A 16,125-nucleotide genomic window follows, 5' to 3' on the forward strand; every position below is an offset into this window, starting at 1 on the left:
GTTATCTAATAAGTGTTAGGGACTTTTATGTCCATTGCAGGGTCTGGACAAGAGCCTACTGCTTGTAAACCTTCCTGTCACTGTTACTTATGGCTTTTGGCATTACCTCCTTGAATTTCCGTAGCTCTCACCTCTTCTCTGTTGCTTTCTTCTTCCTGCTCTTGCTTCTCCCTTTGGGCTACTGCTGCTCCTGGATCACTGCAAGCATCCTTCCTCCAAGTCTGGTTCCACATTTTGCTCCTTGTCTTACTCTCTTATTACCTTCTTTTCCTTTTCTTCCCTTTCCTATCTCATGTGCCCAAGGCCACTATGGGCCCTTTCTTCAGGGAAAGTCTTACACAGGCTCAGAAACAGTGAGTGGCTGCAGAGTGGGGATGATCCAGGAACAATCTTGGCACACATCAGGTGTGCATGCTCAGAGGAGACAGAATCCTCAGGAGAGACAGCTGTCAGCTTCAAAGTATAGACCATGAACAAGACAAAGTATTTTAGTGGCTTATAATTTCGGCATACTGGCACAGAGAGCACACAGAGACAGCATAACGCATAGTTCTGGTGCTTTCAGTCAACAGCAAAGGCAGCTTTTTCCAGCATCGAGGATTTCTCAAAAGGTTGTAGGAACTGCTTTAACATGGAGTGAGGGACAGAGACAGTCTCATTGCAAGAGTGGGGGATGTGCCCTTTTTCCTTGATGTGAGTCACATGGTGGGAGTACAGCAGATTCCTCGAAGCTGAAATCCAGGATGGGCAGAAGCACCCAAAACCGTGCTCTAACCCCTCCAACTGCACACTACCTCGAGCTCCTACCTGCCTGGTCCCCTGAGCTGTTTAGAGAATCAAGCCTCTGCCCTACTTGCTCTCTCCCTCTATCCCAATGAACCAGTCTCTCCTCCACAGGCTGCAGTAACATTGCCGCCACAGCCTGGTAAGAGAGCACATCATGGAGGTTAATGAAGCTGAAAAAGAGTGCTAAAATTTTCGTTAGACTACTTTCTTCATTCTCCTCCTCTCATAAAAAGCCACTGCACTCTAGTAACATGTTTGCATAATAGTGGCTTCACAAATAATTGAAATACCTTAAAAACCATTTTTCATCCTAAGGCAAAGCATGGAAATTTTTAGTGTAAGCTGTTAAAAGTTTGAGGAAATTATACAGGGACACATAATGGAAAGTTTCTGTTTGCTTTAATATACACTACATATATATATCACAGAATCACATAATGGCTGAGGCTGGAAGGGACCTTTGGAGGTCATCTGGTCCAAACCCTCTGCTCAAGCAGATCCACCTAGAGCCAGTTGCCCTGGACCATGTCAGGATAGCCTTTGAGTATCTCAGGGATGGAGACTCCAACACTTCTCATTGTAGCTCGTTCCAGGGCTCAGCCGTCCTTACAGAAAATATGTGTTTTCTGATGTTCAGGCAGAACCTTCTGCATTTCAGTTTGTGCCTACTGCCTCTGGTCCTGTCAATTAAAGAGGACGTAAAGTTCTATGGTGAACCAAGCATATGGAAGCTAATTTACAGATTTTGTTCTAGTGTCCAACCCAACTGTGTAGCAGGGGACAGTCCCTGGCAAAATCTTCAGTTCACTTTGGGGAAAGGAAGACACAAGTCTTGCAGTTCATGCTGAAACATCCTCAGCACTGTCAGGCACTCATGGGTTTAGGGTTTGGCATTGGCCGTCTTTAATTCCAAAGGTGTGAAATACTACCTTTAGTCAATACAAGTGTTTTTGTTCAAGAATTTATCTTCATACCCACACATCTCGGCATGAATTAGCACAAAAAAAAAAAACTTTAAAATTGGGTAGTGAGTAAGATCTGCAGGTTTTAATTCTCTCTAACCTTTGCTGAGCTGCTCTTCTTTAAATTGCTGCTACAGCTATTTCATTTCCCTCCCCAGCATCACCAGTTGTTGGTTTTGTTTTGTTTTTATTATTATTTTTATTTGTTTCTTCTTACTTGAATGATGGAAGACAATAGCTGTGTCACAGTGACGTAGCACTAACTCTGGGCACCAGCCCTGGTGCTGTCACAGCCATGTCACAGCAAGCAGCCACCAGCTCCTGGCACCAGCCCTTGGGATGTCATGGCCATGTCACAGCGGGCAGAATGTTGGTGGTGCCCAGGATGGGTGCAAAAAGGCCTGCACCAGCCCAGTCTGGCAGTCTAGGAGGCAGATGAACAAAGGCTGAGGGAGAGGACAGCAAGGGCTGTCCATGGCAATAGAGAAAGGCTGCTTCTCCGTTGCTTCTCCTGTGTATTGCAGTTGGACGTGCAGATAGGGATGTGACCACGTCACGCTCCTGTCTTCTCCCTCCTCTGCCACTTAGTTGGAGAGTTGTCAGTGCTTGACAGAACAGATAAGATATCACCCCATCATGGCCTCACAGGGAGCTTGGAAGCTCCCCACAGCCATGGGCAAAGGCAGCTCCACACACTTTTTCCCTGGGTGGCTAAGGGCTGGGCCTCACATGAGCTCCTGGCACCAGCCCTAGCAATGTAGTGGCCATGTCACAGTGGGCAGAACGCTGGTGGTGATCCTTGTTACAGCGGGGTTGGTGACGTGATTGGCCCAGGACACGTGGCTCTCAGGGATACATGGGATGAACAGTCCTGGCATGAGGCTGGGACAGCCCTGGGCAGGGAGGAAGGAGTGCCCATGGCAACAGAGGATGGCTGCTCCGTTTGTTGATTCTCCTGTCTTTGACAGGCACAGCCCCGGAGAGAGACACAACCAGATCATGGCACACTCCAGCCCTCTTCCTCCTCCACCACTCAGCTGGAGAGTATTGCAATTTTTACATGGACATGGAACTAAGCTTAAGGAAACATGCATAGCTCCATTCTGTACCAACCATGGTCCTACTGGTGGCTGGAAGGTTCCCACAGACGTGGACAAAGGGAATTTCGCACCACCCACCATCTCTGTACCCTGCCATGGTCCCAGAGGAAGCTGGAAAGTCACCAGAGCCATGGACAAAGGAAGCTCCACACTACCCGCCTTTTCTACATAAAACTTCTCTGTGTCTAACATCCTTACACACATGTAAAGGAAAACTGGAACTCACCTCATGAAAAAGACAAGTCCTGAACTTCATCAGCATTATTTGTCTTAATAAAAATTTGTAATGAGAGCCTCTGTGAACTATATATTAGCACTAAAATATCTGTTTTAGCTATTTCCTGCTGATTTTCTAGATGTTTGTTCTCCCAGAAGGCACAATGGCAATTTATTAATATCCATTGTTCAGCCCTGAGGACATATTTACACTTCCCAGGAGGGAACGTGTGTGTGTGTGTATATATATATATATGTATATATGTATATGTAGACATAGACATTTGCATAAATATGTTAGGTGCATATTATATGTCAGATTTTGAAAGCAACTCACCTAACAATTATGAAATGATTGTCCCTGCAGCTTTAACCTTCCCTGCTGTGTATGTGGATTCGTTAGTTGAAAGCATGCACAGAATGAGAAAGACTCCACGATCTGTGGCAGTGGAGATCAGTTGTGCCTGTTTATTGAAAGAGAAGATTTCTTTTTCTTTTACTCTTTAATTTTTACCTTATTGATTTTTTTGCTTTTTCTTTTTGATGAATATTGATTGTACTCATGCAGTGTTGCACTCACACTGGCTGCTTTATTTCTTCCTTTCTTGTTTATTCATTGTGGTAATTTACTTGGGGATATAAAACTGCTGAGTATCACAGAATCACAGGATCACTGAAGTTGGAAGGGACCTCTGGAGACCATCTAGTCCCTGCCCACAGGAGGGTCAAACACAGCAGGTTGTTAAGGGTCATGTCCAGATGTGTTTTGAGTATTTCCAAGCCTCTCTGGGCAACCTCTTCAAGTATTTGACCAAGAAAAAATAAAAAAGAAAAAAAAAAATAGTACCTTTAAACAGATTTTACTGTATTTCAGTTTATGCGTGAGCTGTGTCAAAAAGGCCTGCGCCAGCCCAGTCTGGCAGTCTAGGAGGCATAAACTTCTTCCAGCTCTCAGGAATCTCCCCCAAATTGCCATGACTTTTCAAATGAAATGGAGAGTGACTTTGCAATAACATGAACCAGCACCATCCCCCTTTGCACTCATAGGTGCATCCCATCAGGGCACAAGGACTTCTATATCTCCTGTTAGTTTAAATGTTCTCTAACCTAATCCTTTTACACCAGGGGCAAGTCTTTCTTGTGCCAGACTTTCCCACGTCTCAGGGACCTGGGATTCATGTAGTCCAGACTTACTAGGGAAGACCGAGGTGAAGAAGGCACCGAGTACCTTGGCCTTTTGATGTCCTTTGTCATCAGGTCCCCAGCCCTGCTCACCAGTGGGCCCACATTTTCCCTAGTCTTATGCTGTTGCTAGACTTGTAGAAGCCCTTCTTGTCACTCTTCAAGTCCCTTGTTAGATTTGACCTCAGATAGGCTTTGGCTTTCCTAACTCCACCTCTGCATGCTCTAACAGTGTCTCTTTATTCTTCCTGGGTCATGTTCCTCCTGGGAAAGCACTCTCCCTGCTTCCACCCCCTGTTCACTTTCTTTTTAAAGTTTAAATTTAGTGAGGAGCTCCTTGGTCATCCATGCAGGTCTCCTGTCATCTTTGCTTGAACACTCATCTGGATGGATGTATCTTGTGCATGGAGAAAGAGATTGCTGAAAAACAATCAGCTTTCTGTACCCCTCTTTGCTCCAGGGCTGTCCTACCTGGGACTGAGAAGCTGTTGATGTATGGGCCTGATGAGGAGACAGCAAGGTGGACTGAAAACTACCTGAACAGCTGGGCCCACTGAGTGGTGGTCAGTGGCACAAGGTCTATTTGGAAGCCAGTGACTAGAGGGATCCCCAGGGATCAATACTGGGTCCAGTCTTGTTCAACAACTTCATTAACGATCTGAATGATATGTACCCTCAGCAAGTCGGCAGATGACACAAAAGTGGGAGGAGTGGCTGATATGCCAGAGGGTCATGCTGCCATCCAGAGGTACCTCAACAGGCTGGAGAAACTGGATGACAGGAATTTAACAAAGTTCAACAAAGAGAAGTCCTGCACCTGGGGAAAAACAAACCTCACGCACTAGTACATGCTGTGGACCACCCACAGCTTGGCAGAAATGAACAAGAACATGAGCCAGCAATGTGCCCTTGCAGCAAAGGCTAATGGTATCGAGGGCTGCATTTGGGAAAGATTTGCCAGCAGGTTGAGCCCTTTATTCAGCGCTGGTGACGCCACACCTGGAACGCTGTGTCCAGTTCCAGGCTCCTCACTAAGAGGGAGACATGGCCATACTGGAGACAGCCCCGCAAAGGGCCATAACAAAGACAAAGGAACTGGAGCATCTCTCCTATGAGGAAAGGCTGAGAGAGCTGGGACTGTTCAGCCTGGAAAGGCAGTTCCCCCTGCTCACTCTCCTTGTGGCAGATGTTGCTGTGCAGGCGTGTCAGAGGGATATCTATTTGTGCCGATTCCCTATGAAGGCGACGAGTTTCCCATCCTCTCAGCACATATGTGTGCAGGCGGCACCCTTCTCTTGTTTCCAATTTCTCTCCTGCCCACATCACCTGGCACCCTCTGCTTACAAAGCTGGTCCCTTGGTCTTCTCTTCCCCCTCTCCACCTTCCCCATCATTCCTAGTTTAAAGCCCTCCACGCCAGCTGGGCCTGCCTGCGGGAAAAGACGGTTTTGCCGCCCAGTCTCTCCCTGCAGCCCTCCGTCCCCACAGCCCATCCCAAACCTCCCAGCAGCCGAATCTCCCCTCTCGACACCGGCCTGCGGCACCGCGGGCTCCCTCCCCTCCTCCCCGAGCCCTTTCCCCCAGGCCGCCCGGCTCCAGGCTGGCCCCTGCCGCCACCCCCCCGCCCTCAGGCCTCGCACCCCGGCCGGCGGGGCCGTCCCTCGGGTCGGCCGGCGGGGGCGCGAGGCGGGGCCGCGGGCAAGGCCGGGGCTGAGGAGGCCGCCAGCTCCCTCTCCTGGCTCCGCGGCGGCAGGGCCGGGGGTACAGGGCCGTGGGTCGTGATGTGGCAACAGGCCGGGGAAATACACACACAAAGATTTTTTTTTTTACGAGGAGTTCGTATTTCCCGTTAATCCCCGGCCTCCCTTCGGGTTGTCTTCTCAAAGCAGAGCGCGTTCTCTTTGCATGTGTTCATTCAACGTAGATGCACTTAGTGTTGAATATGTGCTAATTCCTGAAGGGAAAAAAATAAAATCTGCTGAGCTGGGCACTCTGAGCAAGCAGAAAAATTGGGTTCAAAACCTCTTGTGAGGAAAAAAAACCCAAACGATTCCTCATCCCACGTTTTCTTGATCTGTGTGCTGAATGCTAAGCTCCAACGGGAATGTGAACGGCTCCTGCATTTAAAAAGGCCGAACCCTGTTTCGTTATTATTACTGGCCTGAGACTAAGCTCCTGCTTCTAGATCACAAGTGGGGAGAAGGAATATTCAGTCTCTAAGGAATTGTTGGAGGTACGGAAAGGACTGGCAATTCAGAAAAACAAAACAAAACCATGTAAATATACTATATGGCTTTTTAAAAAAAAATCTTTGAAAATATATAGATAATCAAATTGTGACAGTAGTTTCCAAACTCTCCAAAAAATGTCAGCAGTGTTCTCAGACAGCTGTAGTGTAACTGAGCATAACTGATCAGCAGCTGGGTGGACACTATTTGGTGCATTGAAGCCATGAGCTTTATAAAATTTGTGCAAACAAGAAAAGTAATAGTGAATTTATGACAAAAGATTAGAGGTGTGTCCGCAGGGAAAATTCAAGAAAGTTTCACTTCTTTAAGTGGATTAGCACAACCTTATTAAGTTCTTTTGAGAATCCCTTATTCAGTATTACATCGCCTTTATACTTACACTAAATGGGAATTTTAGCACTTTACATTTACACCTTTAGTTAATTTGGGTTGATTTTCCTCTGTGTCCTTGTTTAGAAAAGTCCCAAGCAATTTGGTTTTAGGCAGTTTGCAGCAGCACAAAAGAGATGTTAAAGGCATTATGATTAATTCTCTCAATCCAGGACCAAGGTCATTACTGCCACTGAGGTGAGAGACCTTTCCTGCACTGTACGCATCATAGCATCGGGTGCGGTCTAGAGATGCAGACTCGAAAGCAGGCTTTCTCTTGGCTTTGTGAATGAGTCCTTAGACCTCCAAATGAAAGGTAACTGCCATGATTGTTGAAGCTAGTCACTGTCCTGACCTTCTTTGGAAATACAGGAGAATGTAGTTCAAAATTAAGACTCCTAAGTATGGAATTCTATAGGGACACACACTATTTGTGGTTGTACTGACTGCCTGAGCCTCCATTGTAGTCGCTGGAGCGTCCATAGAGATTCAACTGCTGGGAACTCAGTCCAGCTGCCTGAACATGGGATGTCTCACAAGACAGTCGATTTTGAGATTTATTTGATACATCCACATGAGAAAGAACAGTGGATATGACTGACGTGCTGTATGAACGGAAAGTATGAGGGCACCCCAGATGCAGCTACATATTTATGTTTCGGTAAGTAAAATGTACCCTCAGTGTCCTATGCTAGAAATAGCTAATAGGTTTTTTGCCTTTATTGAGCATGATGGGAGGTTAAACACATTTTGTGCCTTCAAACACATACATTTACAGGCCTTAATTTTGAACTTAGTCATAAACCTAAAATTAGTGTTGGTTTGTTTGGTTTTTTTTTAATTCCTAATCTGAGTCAGATAAGTGTTCAGTTGAATTTCATGTATAGAAGAGTTAGATAAGACATAGGCACCCATGTCCCCTTATGTGACCAAGTATGGCAATCTGTCATGAGGAAGAATCTTACTATTTTTTTGTCTGCAGAACTAAACAATTCGTAACCCTATTCTGAACATGAATTAATTTTAGGCACTAACATCCCAGTATAGATGGGATTGCAGTGGGCTGAATCTCCTGGTATATCTGTCTTTCATACTGGCACACAGGACATAAGACTGCTTATGGCAGTCCCTGCTCCAAAACTCATTTTGCCATTGCTAACTTTTAGGGGTGAACGGATGCTTCTAAGAACTTGTAAATACAAAAAGAAATTGTTGAGTGATTTTTTTTCCTGGCCTGTTGCTCAGGTACACTCTTATGCGCTACATAAGCAAATTCCTACATGGACAATACCTGTGAGACAAAAGACGACACAGATTTTCTGAAAGGACCTTCTCTTCCTGTGGGTTCATACTGGCTTTTCAAATAACTCAGCCTTTTCTTCAGAGACAAAAACAAATATGCTGCATGTCCCTGGACATTCCCCTGTCCACAACAGTGAAAAACTAGTGGAAGAGGCAGGGGGACTCTCCTCTTGTAACTTCCGATATGCTTTGATTTTGTGACAAGCTACAAAACACAAAAGTGCTGCTATTTTTTCTAGTCTAGGGGAAAAAAAATAAATAAAAGCAAGAAGAGCGCCCTTTTCCTGGGTTGATTTTGCTCTGATGTATTCACAGGAGAGGGCTGGTGTGGCAGGCAGAGGAGGGGGGTGGTCAGGGGCTGGGGGGCTTGGATGCAGTGAGTGGTGTGCAGCCCCAGGGCACGACCTGAGGGGCTCCACTCTGCATCCCAAGGATGCAATCCTAGGAAGCTGGATACTGAACAAATCTGTGAGCCACCTAGCCCCCAAGAGTTGCAGTTATTGGCTGCTATCCCACAAGCGTTTCCTCGCAGGCAGACTCACTTGAGCTCCTGGAGCTGCTAAACAGTGCTCACGTAGATCAGGTTTCAAAATTAGGGTCTAATTTTAAATGAGATGTCAAAAACTGAGACTGACAAGCAGTGGGAAAGAATGGAAGGAGGCAAACCACAGGTGATCTATGTGAATGTGTTGGCAGCCGTGCTGATAGCTGGGAAGGGGAACCCTGGAGTGCTAATGTGGGCTTTCAGACTGGCTCCCCTGACCTCCAACAAGCTGCTCATGGCTTGTTCCTTCAAGTGCTGAGCTCCCCCTGCAATGCTGCAGACAAGGATCAGGGGAAACTGGGAATGTTATTCTGTTTCCAGGAAGCACTCAGTAACCTGTGGGACCCATCTCTCTGCCTCAGTTTCTCTGTGTCTGGAAGAAACTACCTCATGGAATAAAACCAAGACTAAAGAGCAAAGTATTGCAGTACTCCCTCACAGAACAAAGCAGTTCAGTAGCATCACTGCACTTGACTGAGGCTCTTGTGTTTTCTTTTCCTTGCTCTCTTTGGAACATTACAGACCTTTGGGAAAGTCTCCAAGCCAGAAGCAGAGAATTCTGGTGACGCAGAAGGGAAGAAAAGTGGCTAAAACCAGCCAGGCAGCCACTGTCTTGGAAATAGAAAAAGTACTTATGAAAGTTCTGAACTAAAATAAGCAGTGTCCAGTATGTTTTATGAGATTAAACAATCTGGACGAAAGAAACCACTGGACAGATGTAGCTGCACCAGCTCAAATCAAGCCAAATCATCTGCTGGTTAGAAACTCAGCTAGTAACCTTCAGCTCCACAGCCATGCAGCAAAAAAGGAAAACTCATTTGTCAAGGATGAACCAAGGACTTCTCTTCAGTCACCTTTTTCTTTCTTTCCTTTTTCTTTTCTTTTTTCTTTTCTTTTTTCTTTTTTTTTTCTTTTTGTCTTTTTTTTTTTTTAGAAATAGAGTTAGGAAAAAGTATGACAGCAGGGATAGTCTGATCTACTTGACTGCCTGGAGAGGGGTTGCCTGAATGCTGGTTGAGTCCTAGAGCGGGGAAGGTGAGTGCTCTGGGAGTAGGTTTTTTGACAGGTAAACACCTTTCCTTGGACATTGCCTCATCTATGATTTTTTTTTCCATAAGCAAATAAAATAAAAATAAAAAAATGGATATTTTGTTTTCTGTCTTACTAAAGAAGAAGCAAACGTCTTAGGAGACACTAAGAAGATCCAGTTAAGAACCAATTTCCTCTGCATCCTCAGCTCATTTCAAATAGCCGGTGTGTCCTTCCTCACCTTATCCCCTCCTAAACATGAGACTGAAAGCCAGATTTCCTTCACACGTAATTTCCCACAGCACATTCAATTCAATTTTGGTCCACTTTCTGCCACCAGATTATTGGGTTATATCTGACCCATCTTCGTTGTTTTTTCTTGTTTCTTTGTCTTTGTGTAGGATGAGTGTTTCCATCATACTGGGTGCCTGAAGTGGAAGCTGACTTCCAGACTGTTCTATAAACCAGGGAACAGAAATCTGGGCTCAGGCTGCAATCTGAGAAGGACTCTTTAAGTGTACAGATTTTCCCATTGTCTTCCTCTGTAACACTATACAGCAGCAACACACCACAAGCACAACCACGTCACAGGTTTTAAGATCACACATGTTAGGGTGACTTGCTGAATTAGAGATCAAAGTATTTGACATTTTACAGGTTATTAGAGTATCTACAGGTAGAAGGTGTTAGCAAATAGTTAAAAAGAAAAGATAATTGGCGATGCTTTCGTTAGAAAGAGAAAAAAAACAGAGAGAGAAGCTGTTATCAGTGCCAATCAACATTGGAGACTGAAATCTTGGGCAATTCTGAAGAGAGGAATTTGTTTTCAATCCTTTCCTTCTAGCAGTATTATAGAGACAGAAATCCAGGTCCCTGATTGACCCCTGAGTAAAGAATAACCTTCACCTAGAGAGCTCTGCTTTCAAAAGAGCTGGCCCCTGTAACTAGAGCCTGTTCAATTCTTCTTCAAAGAAAGCAGGCAACCAAGAATGTCAGCTTCATAGAAGGAGCTATAATTTCGAAGAAACTTCCTGTTTGTCAATTTATTTTCTTGATCTCATGGTGTTATAAATGGGAGGAAATGGCATGAAGGAGACTTTTCCCTTTTTTTTTTTTCTTTTTGTTCCATGTTACATTTTGCAATTGCATAGTTTTACAAATGAAGGTTGTTTTCTGTCTTTGTTTATAGATTAAAAGTGAGCAGACTCTCCATATGTGTAACTACCAAATACCTGATGGATTTAAATGTGCCAGATAACATATTACAGTGTTCCTGTCCAAGATCAAATAATGACCTTCACTCAAAAAAACCCAAACAAAAACAATAAAAAGAAACACCAACCCAAAATCACCCACCAGCTACTATTCAGAACAATAAGACATAGCTGAAGCTGGGTTTAGACATGAAGTATCTCCCTGGAAGAAGACAGCCTGTCAAATTCTCTCTTTCTTGGCAAGGTCCCAGAAGGGGAGTATTTTCACAAAGATGAAAAGAGTGTTAAATGCTAACATTCTTCCAGATTGGATACGCATTCCTCGTTATACATATTTTTGTTATGAAACAAATGCATTTTGGTAAATTTAGGAAAGTGTTTCTGTGTTTCCTCCTCTACTGTATATTTTGTGTGATAATATGGCACTGATTTCCTGTCTAATTTAAAACAGTTTAAAATAACTGGTAACATCTAGTAGCTTCCTGTTCTTCCAACCTTTATTTTCTCTTCTGTGTATTTTAATGCAGAGTGGGGAGTTGGCTGGAGTTATTTACTTTTTGTTACTTTTCTGTTTTAGAACAAGAAGACACAGGCTTTGACCTTCTCCCTCCGGTTCCTGACTGCCTCACCACCACTAAGCTTTTCTGTTCAGTGTCCCACATTACACAGCAGAAAGAAATGTTTGGATTTTAACTCTGATGTTTTACAGTCTGAGATTCAGTTCTTGAAGGACAATAAAAACCTTTATCAAATGATACGCTGGTTCCTTTCAAACATTCCTCCAGTATTTGGAAGCCAGAAGATGCATGTACTCTGTTCTCTTTGTCACGGTCCCTTATAATTCACAGTGTTACATCTCTGACTTGGAGGTGAAACAAAAATAGTGTTTGGCCATGATCTTAAAAACAAAGCAAAAGCAACAACAACAATAACAAAAAAGAAAGGGGGAAAAACAAACCTATAATCTTCTCCCAGAATACATGTTCTCTGTAACCTCATGCAAAATGAGAAGGTGAATGGTATCTACGTGGACACACACTTTCACAAATATCCCTATAAACCTTGCATGCTGCTTGGGGTGTATGGGAGCTGTGCAGTACAGGCTGGCTTAATCTCAGAGGCCAAAAATCTACAGCCTGATAACCTTCAACATACTCAGATGGTGCTGGTTACACCTAATATGCAGATATCAGATGCTACTCCTATCTCATTAGGAGACAGGATCTTTGTCTCATCTTTTAAACTACGTTTTTTCATTCTAGCAGAGTACCCTTTGCTGAATGCTTATGCTTTCCAGAGAAATAGGTTGGTTTTTTCAGCTTGAATCCTCATGTGTGTTTTCCTAATCCCTTTTTTTCCTACATGGTTATTACCATTTAAATAAAGTAATCTTCACAAAATTGTGTCAGTGAGCCACACCAAGATTTCACAGATCACAAATATTAGGCTACAGAAATAGGTAGGTGGAATATGGTTTGGGACAAAATACACTAAGGAAAGGAAATTATTGTAAAGTCTTACTTTCCAGTCTCTCTCTAGAAAACAAGATACGTACTTTGTTGTAAACAAATTCTAACATTCACTTCCTAATCTGGGAAAGGAAACCCAGCCTTGACTGTGGGTAATCTTCCACTCCAAGCAAAGCCAAGGCAATCACAGCTGACATCCTCTCAGGATCGCTTCTAGCATGTGCAGCCTGTGAGTTTCCTTGGAAACTGCCATGCAGCAAGCATGAGATTATGGCACATGACTGCTAAACTGTAGAGCTTTACCCAGGAAAATAAAGGAATCCAAGAATGGAGACAAGGACCACAATCCACCTCCCAAGGATGGTAACTGCCGATTTTCAACCTGAGGCTTCTCATGGGCAATGGATTACTTCTATCTGGTCACAAAAGATAATGAATCAAAGCAAATATGTTGTTTATAAGCTTATGTTTGTTCCATAACAGCCTGTTTTTCTGCTGGGAGGGTGGCAAAACCAAAAAGCAAGTCTGAAAATCACCACACCTCCAAAGAGCTTTTGCAGCAAGTCAGCTATGAGGCCTTATGACATTTTCCTTAAACTGAATTAATCTGAATAAGCTGCCATATAGGGACTCTTTTTAAAAAAGCGTGTTCCCTCCCCCTCCCCAGATTTCTGTGGTTATACAGTGCTGAAGGTGAGAACATGAGGATGGCTGTAATGGCCCAGACCAAGTGTCTTCCAAACTCACCAGTCTGCACCTGACAGAGCCGAAAATAAATAACCTGGAGAAGAATACATGAACAGAGGAAGCACTCAATTCTTTGTGTTCAGGCACCCTTGACAGATTTGCCTGCTTGGACTCAGCCATTTCTGAACTCTCACAAACCTCCAGTCCCACCCCAATCCTGCGGCAAGCAGTCCCGCAGTTTACCATGAGTTTTTCCTTTTGTTTATTTTGAATCCGGGTCCTGCTGGTTTCCTTTGATGACACTTAGCTCTTGTATTGAAAAGACAGTGACAATTGTTCCCTATTCACCTTCTCCTTTCTACTAATGATTTTACAGCTCCTCTGTCAGATCCCCCTCCAGTCATCCCAGTTTGAGGCTGGCGGGCACTAGACTCATTGTTTTACAGTGCACTTTTACATGCAGTTTGTCTGTGGTGATGTCAGCTTGGAGCATGCATTTTCTTGTCGTTTTATTAGGTGAGACTGATTAGCTGTGTCCTCAAATATATAATTTAGCCTGTGGGCTTTGTAGTCTCCATATAAATTTGACCCAGGATATACAGGTCACAGGAAAGCCTAATGATTTGGGTATTTAGATGTTCTGCGGGAGCCTAACTTTGCTGCTGCTGTTCCCTTGCAGCAATAATTATTATACTTGGCCTCAAATCCGTTCATATTAAGTTGCATTGACTTCAAAGGTTCTGATTTAAATCCCGCCTCCCCTGGCTGATATCTTTCTGGGAATCTGCAGCATCCCCCCAGACCCTGCCAGGAGCCCGTGGCCCAGGGACAGCCGGAGCACCCACTCGGAGCCATCTGGCGTCTGCCCGCAGTCCTCTGGGGCACCGGCTCACTGAAGGACAGCTGCCCAAAACAAATGGCGACCCCTGTCATCTGGGCCATCAATTGTTCCAACATCTGGCAACTGGCTTTCTTATGAGAGCTGACATTTGGCTGCTTAGGACAGAGGATTTTAGGATCCATGGGCCAGAGTTGAAAATGGGACAAATCCCAATTTTTTTTATGTCACTAGAATCCAAATTAACTTTTTTTTTTTTTTTTTTTGTATATACATCAAATGGCTTGCAGTGACTTGGAATAACAACCTAAAGAGCTCGAAGCAAATAATCAAATTATCACAGTGAGAGAATCCCTTTGGCAAATTTTTGCTGATCTTGTCCCATTCCTGCATTGAGTTAATACCTCACTGCAGCTGCAACAGCTTCTTTAAGTTCTGTTACAGAGGCTCTCCTAAGCCTTAGTCATGTATTTAACCAAATACAGTTACTAGCGTTACTGCAGTTGTCTCTGCTGAACTTAGGTGCTTTGCCATGTGAATTCCTATCCAACCTTATACATGCACCCATGTGTAGGATAACAGCGAGCTGGTCTGACTCCCTTCTCATAACTTTTCTCCACAAACCAGATACACCGAAGGCAGATGTCACGGTGCCTCTATATTTGAAATATTTCTATGTGCTAAATATGCCTTTCATCTTTAACTGCACTCATAACAAAATTAAAAAAAAAAAAAATGAAGAAGAGTAAAATCCTTGAAATCTTGGCAAAGCTAATAGTAAACTCTTGAAAACTGCAGACAGGTATTTTATATACTTTTATTGTGTCACGTCAGTCTCACAGATGGCTACAAATAAAAAAAAATGTTTAACATACAATATTTATTTCAAGCTGCAAAAACTGTTTTTAAAAGAATCCTTCCTTAAACTCCAGGCAGATTTGACATAAAACAGAAGGGAAAAAAAAACCAATTAATTAACAAATAAGAAACTAAAATAAACTTTCAAAATGAATAAATTAATGTTACCAACCACAGAAAAACAGAAATCCAAATAAAATACGAATGTGACAAACATCTAAGTATAAAGAAACACAGTTATTAAAATGCATAGGACCAAATGTATTATTTAAAATCTACCAACTACAATATCTAATGCAGACTTTTAGATCTATTTGAACTAATCAGCATGAGCAGATACTAAGGTACAGTGGCTGCACTGATTTATCAAAACACCAAACCTTCAAATAGTTCGCTCCAGAGGAAGAAAAAAAAAAAAACTAAGTGGAAATACTTATTTTTCTCTGTGTTGAGGTTTCATCTGGGCTCCCTGCGAAAAATGGAGACGGAAAACAATACCGTTGAGCTACACAGCCCCATTTCAAGCACCTCGCTGCAGCAGTCAATGATGGATTCTGAAATGGAGTTAGGCTTGTTTAGCATGCCTGCAGGGTCACGCGGAGTGACCCGCTCCCCTCTGGTTTCACTTAAAACTCAGATTTTCTCCAGGAAGATAACATGTTCCTCTGATATTTAGTTACCTGGTCTCCAGAAAGATCTCATTTTTCATAGTGTAATTTTTAATCTTTGCTTAAGATGTCTTTTTTAACATAAACTCTTTTAACCTGATATATTTCCTTAAAGAACATGTGCTTGGAAGGAAAATGTTTGGTTATTGAAATATCTTAACAAATCAAAGTTCACTGTGGTTTTAACTTCCTAGGTTATAAAAGGGTGTTAAGGAAATTACTAAGTGCTTTTGCTTTTATTTCTTTTGATATTGTGTGCTATAAGCATATGAATATTTATGTAGATAAACAGATTCTGTACATGCTTATACTGAGATATTTTGTACCGAAATAAATAATAAGCTAGCACTTCCATGGCTTTCTTTTTAATTTAGAAACACATGCAGTTCATGATATACATGCAAATATTAAAAAAACCAACAAAAATTGTTTAAAAACAAATTAAATTATGACAGAAATTTTCATGAAAAATACCAACAAGCAGCTCAACCAACTTCTGAGCGTGAAATTGTCCAAAGTATTGCTTTTGTACTGAAGGCTTTCTGAGGGAACTGGAATACTATCTGACCAGGTCCTCCCTGGCATAAACTGGTATCAGGTGAGGTGTAGACTGGTACCGGGAGAAGACCTGGCTGAGCGTATTCAGTCTAGAA

Source organism: Chlamydotis macqueenii, chromosome 3 (genome assembly GCF_036417535.1).
Source record: "Chlamydotis macqueenii isolate bChlMac1 chromosome 3, bChlMac1.mat, whole genome shotgun sequence".
In the NCBI taxonomy this organism is placed as follows: Eukaryota; Metazoa; Chordata; class Aves; order Otidiformes; family Otididae; genus Chlamydotis; species Chlamydotis macqueenii.